At 36.6% G+C, this 10,832-nt stretch overlaps 1 pseudogene; it reads right to left on the bottom strand.

The window, feature by feature from the left end:
• Positions 1-3,754: 3,754 nt before the first annotated feature.
• LOC107000954 (large ribosomal subunit protein uL30 pseudogene) lies at positions 3,755-4,627 on the bottom strand (annotated as a pseudogene).
• Between the last annotated feature and the right edge of the window lie 6,205 nt (positions 4,628-10,832).

The raw sequence follows: 10,832 nt of genomic DNA, 5'->3' as shown, positions 1-10,832 counted from the left end.
ATTTTTGACCCTAAATCCTTTTTAATAGCTGAGAATCTGTTTAATAAACTCACCTTGGTTTAAGCTAGATTGATTGGACTTTTATGTCTTATAACCAAAAAAAAAAAAAAAATCCCTGACTATGATCTTTCTTTCTTTCTTTCTTTTTTAATTTTTAATTTTTTATTATTATACTTTAAGTTCTAGGGTACATGTGCATAACGTGCAGGTTTGTTACATATGTATACTTGTGCCATGTTGGCGTGCTGCACCCATCAACTCCTCAGCACCCATCAATTCGTCATTTACATCAGGTATAACTCCCAATGCAATCCCTCCCCCCTCCCCCCTCTCCCCTCCCCATGATAGGCCCCGGTGTATGATGTTCCCCTTCCCGAGTCCAAGTGATCTCATTGTTCAGTTCCCACCTATGAGTGAGAACATGCGGTGTTTGGTTTTCTGTTCTTGCGATAGTTTGCTGAGAATGATGGTTTCCAGCTGTTTCCAGGTCCCTACAAAGGACACAAACTCATCCTTTTTGATGGCTGCATAGTATTCCATAGTGTATATGTGCCACATTTTCTTAATCCAGTCTGTCAGTGATGGACATTTGGGTTGATTCCAAGTCTTTGCTATTGTGAATAGTGCCGCAATAAACATATGTGTGCATGTGTCTTTATAGCAGCATGATTTATAATCCTTTGGGTATATACCCAGTAATGGGATGGCTGGGTCATATGGTACTTCTAGTTCTAGATCCTTGAGGAATCGTCATACTGTTTTCCATAATGGTTGAACCAGTTTACAATCCCACCAACAGTGTAAAAGTGTTCCTATTTCTCCACATCCTCTCCAGCACCTGTTGTTTCCTGATTTTTTAATGATTGCCATTCTAACTGGTGTGAGATGGTATCTCGTTGTGGTTTTGATTTGCATTTCTTTGATGGCCAGTGATGATGAGCATTTTTTCATCTGTCTGTTGGCTGTATGAATGTCTTCTTTTGAGAAGTGTCTGTTCATATCCTTTGCCCACTTTTTGATGGGGTTGTTTGTTTTTTTCTCATAAATTTGTTTGAGTTCTTTGTAGGTTCTGGATATTAGCCCTTTGTCAGATATGTAGATTGCAAAAATTTTCTCCCATTCTGTAGGTTGCCTGTTCACTCTGATGGTAGTTTCTTTTGCTGTGCCGAAGCTCTTTAGTTTAATTAGATCCCATTTGTCAATTTTGGCTTTTGTTGCCGTTGCTTTTGGTGTTTTACACATGAAGTCCTTGCCCATGCCTATGTCCTGAATGGTATTACCTAGGTTTTCTTCTAGGGTTTTTATGGTATTAGGTCTATCGTCTAAGTCTCTAATCCATCTTGAATTAATTTTCGTATAAAGAGTAAGGAAAGGATCCAGTTTCAGCTTTCTACTCATGGCTAGCCAATTTTCCCAGCACCATTTATTAAATAGGGAATCCTTTCCCCATTTCTTGTTTTTGTCAGGTTTGTCAAAGATCAGATGGTTGCAGATGTGTGGTATTATTTCTGAGGGCTCTGTTCTGTTCCGTTGGTCTATATATCTGTTTTGGTACTAGCACCATGCTATTTTGGTTACTGTAGCCTTGTAGTATAGTTTGAAGTGAGGTAGCATGATGCCTCCAGCTTTGTTCTTTTGACTTAGGATTGTCTTGGCAATGCGAGCTCTTTTTTGGTTCCATATGAACTTTAAAGTAGTTTGTTCCAATTCTGTGAAGAAACTCATTGGTAGCTTGATGGGGATGGCATTGAATCTATAAATTACCTTGGGCAGTATGGCCATTTTCACGATATTGATTCTTCCTATCCATGAGCATGGTATGTTCTTCCATTTGTTTGTGTCCTCTTTTATTTCACTTAGCAGTGGTTTGTAGTTCTCCTTGAAGAAATCCTTTACATCCCTTGTAAGTTGGATTCCTAGGTATTTTATTCTCTTTGAAGCAATTGTGAATGGGAGTTCATTCATGATTTGGCTCTCTGTTTGTCTGTTACTGGTGTATAAGAATGCTTGTGATTTTTGCACATTAATTTTGTATCCTGAGACTTTGCTGAAGTTGCTTATCAGCTTAAGGAGATTTTGGGCTGAGACAATGGGGTTTTCTAAATATACAGTCACGTCATCTGCAAAGAGGGACAATTTGACTTCTTCTTTTCCTAACTGAATACCCTTGATTTCTTTCTCTTGCCTGATTGCCCTAGCCAGAACTTCCAACACTATGTTGAATAGGAGTGGTGAGAGAGGGCATCCCTGTCTTGTGCCAGTTTTCAAAGGGAATTTTTCCAGTTTTTGCCCATTCAGTATGATATTGGCTGTGGGTTTGTCATAAATAGCTCTTATTATTTTGAGATACGTTCCATCAATACCGAATTTATTGAGAGATTTTAGCATGAAAGGCTGTTGAATTTCCTGACTATGATCTTTCTTACTCTCTTACCTTCTTCATATTTTCTTTTCTTTTCTTCCGTGGATTTCCCTGCCCCAAAAGATAATGCCGTTTGGATATTTTCTCTTAATCTCTGAATCATGCTCAGAAATTGTATGGCATATAATCAATAAATATTGATAGACTTTTATAGCATCAGAACACAAATAATAGGAACAATTGCATAAAGCAATATACAAGCTTTCATTTTTTTCAGTGCTAAATTTGAGGCACTACACTAGGGACTTTAAATCATTGTCTCATTTCTTATAGCAGTCATCCAAAGTAAGAGCTATTTGTCCCTTTTGTAGAGGAGAAAATAGTAGTCTGAGAACTTTATGGAATAATACTGCCTAAACACACATGGCTAACAAGCTGAAGACTCAGGGTTGTAACCCCAGTTTATCTGGTTCACAAATAAACTCTCTAGTATACGAAGTCCATATATTTCAATATCAAGTCCATATATTTCAATATAATTCATTGTATAATACAATATAAATTCTCTTAGAGAAGCCGAGTCTCCTAGTGCATCTCTCTCTCTCTCTGTGTCTCTCTCTCTCTCTCTTTCACACACACACACACACACACACACACAAAAATGTGCAAGAAATGGCAAAAATGAGAAGGCTTCATCCTTCACAAGTGCCACTGGAGCCAAAGAGGCAATGTTGCAACACAACAAGAAGAATTATGGAATGAATGAGTTCTGTGCAGTAAAGGAGATAATGGGCATCTCTTTGCTCTCACGTCTATGCTAAAACAGAGTATGAAACTTTCTCCCACATCATTAACATGTCAGAGAACTTGCAGAACAAGAGGCTTGGCAAGGAGAAATGCACCTCAGCCATCCCTGGGGAGAGGACAACAGTAACAGGCATTTTACAGAGCCTGTCTACTCTGAAAGCTCCATAAGAGCAGGAACTCTGTACTTCAGCACCTGGCACATTACCTGGCACCTATGAGGAGTTCAGTAAATACTGGTGAATGAGTAAACTCCAACTCTCTAAGTTTCAGCAACTGCACAAATTCTGACAATCCTAAATGGGAAGAAAACTGCAAACATACAATTGATGCTGACTACAATCGAAAGGATGGAATCTAAGCAAGTTCTGATGGAAATATTGATAATCCTCTGTGGGTGGGAAGGAGGTGGAGATATTCCTGACAATGCAAAGTAACTACTCAGACACAAACAAGAATGGAAGGTGAATTCGCACAGAACACAGAGGAGAGTCAGCAAATGCCAAATAATCAGGGGAATACATTTAAAAAGGAAAAAGAAAAAAATCATACACTTCTTTTTTTTAATCTGAGAGCATGTACTGTTTATTAACTGACCAGATTAGAAAGATAATCATGGAAGACACCATAGTTCATTCCAATAAACCTGTTGATCTGGTCCTCCCTGTTGCTAGTATCTCGTCCTTTTACAAAATGGATGGTCTTTTTCTTCATTCCACATTGTGGAGAGGATAATTTCAAGGGCCACACTAAGTTATTTGCTTCTTTGAAGCATTTTCCAACAGTACAGATCTCATGAATCAGATCCACCATGCAAATGATGCCATATTTACCAAGAGATCCAGCAATCAAAGTGTTATCTGTCAAAGCAATTTACTTCTTATTGATTTTGCCATAATCGTTCTTATAGATTAGTTCATGTACTGACTTTGGATTTGGGTAACCCCATGCAATATATGACTCTACAGTCCTCAGCATGTTAACTGAAGCTTTGTTGATCTTCACAAAGGTTTCACTGAAGATTTGATGAAGGCGAAAAAGCTGCAACACCTTTCAGACATTTGGGCTCACACTATTGATACCTCTGACCCTGAATACAAATGCCAGTTTGGGTTCTGCAGGTACATAGAAGCTGCCAGCTTTTCTTGCCATCTGAGCCATTCAAATTTCAATTCTGTACATCTGCCTGTATTCCTTATGATAATGCTTCGCTTTTTCATAGATAAGCTTCCTCCTTGCCTTTCAAAGCATGTTTTGGGCAAACTTCTTTCTCAGGTGCTTGATCTTCAGCTCTGCAAAATTTCTACACTTTTTCTTAAAGGTTTCTGGCACAGCAGGAACCTTATTCTTCTCCTCGACACCTTCCATGGTTCCAGCCGGAACAGAGGCAAAAATCAATACATTTCACTTAGTGACACCTCCGTAAGGATTTTGCCAGTATTCTAGTAGGAAGAGTTGGAAGTTAATCCTGTGAATACGTAGAATATCACATAATAATGATGATAATAATATTACTGTAAGTAAATTTTATTGAGGACTTATCAAAATATTTCAAGTAAATTCATTCATTCAAACTTTGAATCCAGAAAATAACCCTATTGGGTGGCTACTATTATTATTCCCATTTTTTGCAGATAAAGAAACAGAAATTCAAAGAGGCAAAACAATTTCCTTAAGGTGAAAAGATTAGTAAGTGATAAAATCAAGTTTGTAGTTCAAGCTCTAGGACTTCAGGGTCCATGTTCACAATCACTGTACTACACCACTCTTAGCCTATATAAACTGTACATAATCTGTTCTTCAATGTAGTTTCATCTGTTTTTAATCCATTATATTTTTCTTATAAAGATCTGAGTTTAAAATAATGAATCTCTTTCAAGTGTTGCTATATGTCAAATCTGGATCCAGCAGGTCCCACTTTACAGTTGTGTATCAACTTAGCAGCCAGAACTTCTCTCCATTCCCTACCTTTAACTGCTAAAAACTTGTCTCTTATATATGACTACAGAGCCTGAATATAAACCAGAGGCAAGAATTTATTGTCTTTGAAGCCATTACCTTTAATGCGCCTTTAAAATTATTCTAGACCTGTTTCTGATCTCTCATTGTCAGTGATGACTATACTTCATTTTCAATTCATGACTATTTAAACCTTTCTAAGCTCATGAATTTTAAAAAATAGATACATAGCTATAAAACAACCTGTCTAAGTTTTGGATCATTTTCTTGGCTTTGGCAACCAGACTTTTGGCTCATGGACTTGAGTTAGTAGTTAAGTTCCAATTCTATTCATTTGTCTAGTTTTGTTATAAACACCAATTTTATGTGTTTGAGAGAGTTGTTTTGTGGGGGGGATTGGTTGTTTGGTTTAATTTTATTTTGCCATACTTCCTGTTCGCATATGACTCATTCTCCCATTTAGGCAACACTTTAGGCAATTTAGGACAGAGAGCAAAAATGTCAATAGTTTTGACTTTTGAGTTTCTAAGACCCGGGATTTAGAACTTCAAAAGCAAATTTTAAAAAGGAGCTCAGGAAAGAATGTCAGCAAGATGGTGGAATAAGAGGTCCCCACTGATATCCGCCCACCCCCCCCCCCCCCGCCCCACTGCCACAGTAGCAATAATTTGGCAGCCATTCATGTTCAAAAGTGCCTTTGTGGGAGCTTTGGAACCCAAGTAGGAGACTGCATAGCCCTGGTAGAGCTCAAGACCAAGGAAGGCTGTTTTGAGAATGCAGACTCATGCCCAAGTTAGGCTCACTGGGCATGGTCCTAGCTACAAACTCAGAAATAGCCCCCATTCCCCTTTGACCTCAGCCCTAGCACTACTTGGATATGCTCCTGCAACCAGCACCATCTGCCAAGGGAAAGAGGAAGAGCTATGTCTCTCCATGTCCCCAGTAATAGGCCCACCAACTGTGTACTCAACTGCATATCCCAAAATGGCCCTGCAGCCTTTACTCAGCTGTGACCTACCACCAGTCAAGAATCATTCCTGCTTACGTAGAGACCAAGAAGGAGCCACATAAAAAACTCATGAGCCATGGACCTGACTGGAGATCCTGAAGCAGCTCTGCGACCTGGCTCCAGCCCTCCTCTCAGTTCTGCTCACCCAGGAACCCAGCAACGCTCATCAATGCCCTGGCAGGAGGTACAATTACCTCAGTACCAGGTGTGAGCCCTGAAATAATGCTGATACTCAGTTTCAGCCCCACTCTGCTATGGTCCTGGGGCAGTTCTGCCCAATTGCAGAACCAGCAGGAGACATGCCCATCTCATCTCCCAGTGGCAGTCCCATTGACCTCAGTCTTGACTGCAGGCCTTGAAGTAGTCCTGTAACATGGCTCCAGTCCCACTTTACTATAGTCACATAAGCAGTCCTGCCTACCCAAACATCTGCACAAGGACCCAGTGAAAGCCACATACATCCATATCACTGGTAACTGGCTCATTGCCTACAGACTGAACTGAAGACCCAAAGTAGCCTCATAATCCAGTTGGCTCTAGCTCAATGATGGTACCAGAGATAGTTCTGTCCCTTGGCCATTTGGCAGGAATCACCCTGCTCACACATCTAGTAACAGGCATACCAACAATGGACCCAACTCTAGACCTGCTACAGCCATATAACTTGGCTCCAGCCACAATCAACTGAAATCCTGGAGGCAATCCCATCAGTCTGAGGACCAGGGAGGAGAAAGTCTTTAATTACTGAAACTAATCTGTAAAAACAGGAAGGGGTATTTGTTCCTTCAAATGCATAAAGATTAATGCAAGACTACATGAATCATTAAGAATCAGGCAAGTATGACACCATCAAATGAAATTGATAAAGCTCTAGCAATTGACACTGAGGAAATGGAAATCTAAAAATTGCCTGGAAAAAAGTCAAAACAATTATCTTAAGGAAGCTCAGTGAGCTCCTAAAGAGCACAGGTAGGCAAGTCAACAATGTCAGAAAAATAATACCTGAGCAAAACAGTAAATTCAACAAAGAGATATAAATCACACACAGAAAAAGAACCAATAGAAAGCTGAAACTGAATTACACAATAAATTGAATGAAAAATGCAATTGAATGAATGAACAATGGGTGTTATTAAGCAGAAGAAATAATCTATGAACTCAGACAGGTCAGTTGAAATTATACAGTCAAAGTAGAAAAAAGGGGGAAAAAAACGTATGGCAAAAGCCTATGGGATTTTGTGGGACATAATTGAGAGAACTATTATGTACATTATAGGAGTATAAAAAGGAGAACAGAGAGAGAAAAGGAGAGAAGTAGACATGCAGGTACATGAAGCTGAAAAGTTCCCAAATAAGTTCAACCAAAAGAGGACTTCACCAAGACACATTATAATCAAACTGTCAAAAATCAGCCAAATAGAAAATTATGAAAGCCAGGAAAAAAAAAAAAAAAAAAAAAAACCTGAATCATCACATACAAGAGAACACCCACAAGACTGTTGGTGGATTTCTCAGCTGAAACCTTGCAAGCCAGAAGAAAGTTAAACAGTGTATTCAAAGTGCTGAAAATAAAAATAAATAGCCAACCAAAAATACTTTACCTGGCAAAGCTGTCCTTCAAAAATAAGGGAAAGGTAAAGACTTTTCCAGGAAGGCAAAAGCTGAGGGAGTTTATCACCATTAGATTTGCATTACAGAAAAAATGCTAAAGGAAGTTCTTCAAGCTGAAATGAAAAGATGCTAATTAGTAACATGTAAATTTATGAAAGTATAAAATTCACTGGCAAAGGTAAATGTATAGTCAAATTCAGAATACTCTTTAATACTGTAATGGTAATATATAAATGACTTGTAACTCTAATATGCTTAAAAGACAAAAGTATTAAAATGTAACTATAATATTTTGTAATTAATAGAAAATATTAAAAATATAAATTGTGACATCAAAAACATAAAATGAGGGGAGAAAGCTGCAGTGTAGAGTTTATGTATGCAGTCAAAGTTAAACTGCTAGCTTAAAATAAACTTTTTTAACTATAAGATGTTTTATGTAAGCCTTGTGGTAACCATAAAGCAGAAACCTATAGTAAATACACAAAAGATAAAAAGAAAGGAATCAAAACATGCTGCTACAAAAACAAACAAACATCAAATCACAAAGAAAGACAGGAAGAGAGGAAGGAAGGAACAAAGAAACTCCAAAACAGCCAGGAAATAATTAGCAAAATGTTAAAAGTAAGGCTTTATGTATCAATAATTACTTTAAATATAAATTGATTAAGTTCTTCAAAAGATGAAGTGAATGAGTGGATTTTTAAAAAAGATCCACTTATACGCTGCCTACAAGAAACTCACTTTACCTTTAAGAATACACATAAGCTGAAAAGGAAGGAATGAAAGAAGATATTTCATGCAAATGGAAAGCAAAAAAATGCAGCGGTAGCTATTCTTACATCAGACAAAATCAAAATTGTAAAAAGCAAAAAAAGAAGGTCATTATATAATAATAAAAAGATCAATTCATGAAAGGATATAACAATTGTAAATATATAAGCACCTGACTACAGAGCCTCTAAATATATAAAGCAAATATTAACAGATCTGAAGGGAGAAATCAACAGCAATACAACAGTAATAGGGGACTTCAATATCCACATTTCAACAATAGATGGATTATGGAGACTAAAAATTAATAAGGAAACATTAGACTTAAACTATACTCAAGACTAAATGAACCTAAAAGATGTATACAGAATATTCTAACAGTGTCATAATACACATTCTTCTCAAGTACAAACAAAATATTCTTTAGGTTAAATTCTGTATTAGGCCATAAAACAGGTCTTAATGCACTTAAAAATATTGAAATCATATCAGTATATTTTCTGAAAACAATGGTATGAAACTAGAACTCAATAACAGGAGGAAAGTTAGAAAATCCAGAGGTTGAGTACCCTTTATCCAAAAATGCTTGAGACTAAAAGTGTTTCAGATTTCAGATTTTTTCAAATTTCATGATATTTGCATTATATTTACCAACTAAACATCCCTAATCTGAAAGCTGAACACAAAATTCTCCAATGAGTATTTCCTTTGAGCCTCAAGTTGGTGGTCAAAAAGTTTCAGATTTTTGAGCACTTCATATTTTGGGTTTTTGGATTAGGAATACTCAGTACCTTTATGTGGAAATTAAACAATGTGCTCTTGAACAACCAATGGGTCAAAGAAGAAATTAAAAGGTAAATAAAAATATTTTGATACAAATAAAAATGGAAACACAAAATACAAAATTTATGGAAGGCAGCAAAAGCAGTTCTAATAGGTACTTTTATAGTGATAATGTCCAATATTAAGAAAAAAGAAAGACCTCAAAAAAAAAACCAATTTTACTCCACAATATACTAGAAAAAGAAGAACAAAGTTAGCAAAAGGAAATGAATAACAAAGTTTAGAACATAAATAAATGACATAGAAACTTAAAAAAAAAATAGAAAAGGTGAACAAAACTAAGTTGGTTTTTTGAAAAGATAAAATCAAAATTATCTAGACTGACTAAGATAACAAGAAATAAGAGACTCAAATACATAAAATCAGAAGTGAAGGAGGAGACATTACAACTGATACCACAGAAACACAGAAATACAAAGAACCATAAGAAAACACTATGAATGAAAATGCCAACAAACTGAATAACCTAGAAGAAATTGATATGTTTCTGGACACATACAACTGACCAAGACTGAATTATGAAGAAATAGAAAATATGAACAGAAAAATAATTAGTAAGAAAATTGAATTAGCAATAAAAAGTCTCCCATCAAAGAAAAGCTGACTTCATAGTTTAATTCTACCAAATATTTAAAGAACTAATAACAATCCTTCTTAAACTCTTCAAAAAATTAAAGAAAAGGGCACACTTCCAAACTCATTTTATAAGGCCAGCATTACCCTGATACTAAAGACAGATAAGGTCACTACAGGAAAAGAAAATTATAGACCAATATCCCTGATAAACACAGGTGCAAAAATCTTCGACAACATACTAACAAACCAAATTCAATAGCACATTGAAAAGACAATACACCATGACCAAGTTGGATTTATCCCTCAGATGCAAGGATGATTCAACACACACAAATCAATAGATGTGATAACTCACATTAATGAAATGAAGGATAAAAATCACATGATCATCTCAATAGACGCATAAAAAGCATTTGACAAAATTCTTTCATGATAAAACCCTCAATAAATTAAGTGTATGCTATAGTATGAGTAACTATGTTTCCCCCAAATTCATTTATTGAAATCCTAAACCTCAAGGTGATGGTGTTAGGATGTGGGGCCTTTGGGAGGTAGTTAAATCACTAGGACAGAGCCTTCATTAGTGCCCTTATAAAAGAGACCCAGAGAGATACTCACCCTTTCCACTATGTGGAGATAGAGTGAGAAGGTGCCACCTATGAGCCAGAAAGCAAATCCTCACGGTATACCAAATATGCCAGTGCCTTTATCTTGAACTTCCCAACCTGCATAGCTGTGAAAACTAAATGTTCATTGTTGATAAGTTACCCAGTTCGTATTTTGTGATAGCAGCTCAAAAGGACTAAGAGACAATAAAAGAAATGTACCACAAGATAACAAAGGCCATATATGAAAAGTTCACAATTAACAAAATGCTCAACAGTGAAAAACTAA

This window comes from Macaca mulatta, chromosome 11, assembly GCF_049350105.2.
Source record: "Macaca mulatta isolate MMU2019108-1 chromosome 11, T2T-MMU8v2.0, whole genome shotgun sequence".
In the NCBI taxonomy this organism is placed as follows: domain Eukaryota; kingdom Metazoa; phylum Chordata; class Mammalia; order Primates; family Cercopithecidae; genus Macaca; species Macaca mulatta.
Note: the sequence above shows the minus strand (reverse complement) of the source record. Positions and strands in the feature narration are given on the sequence as shown.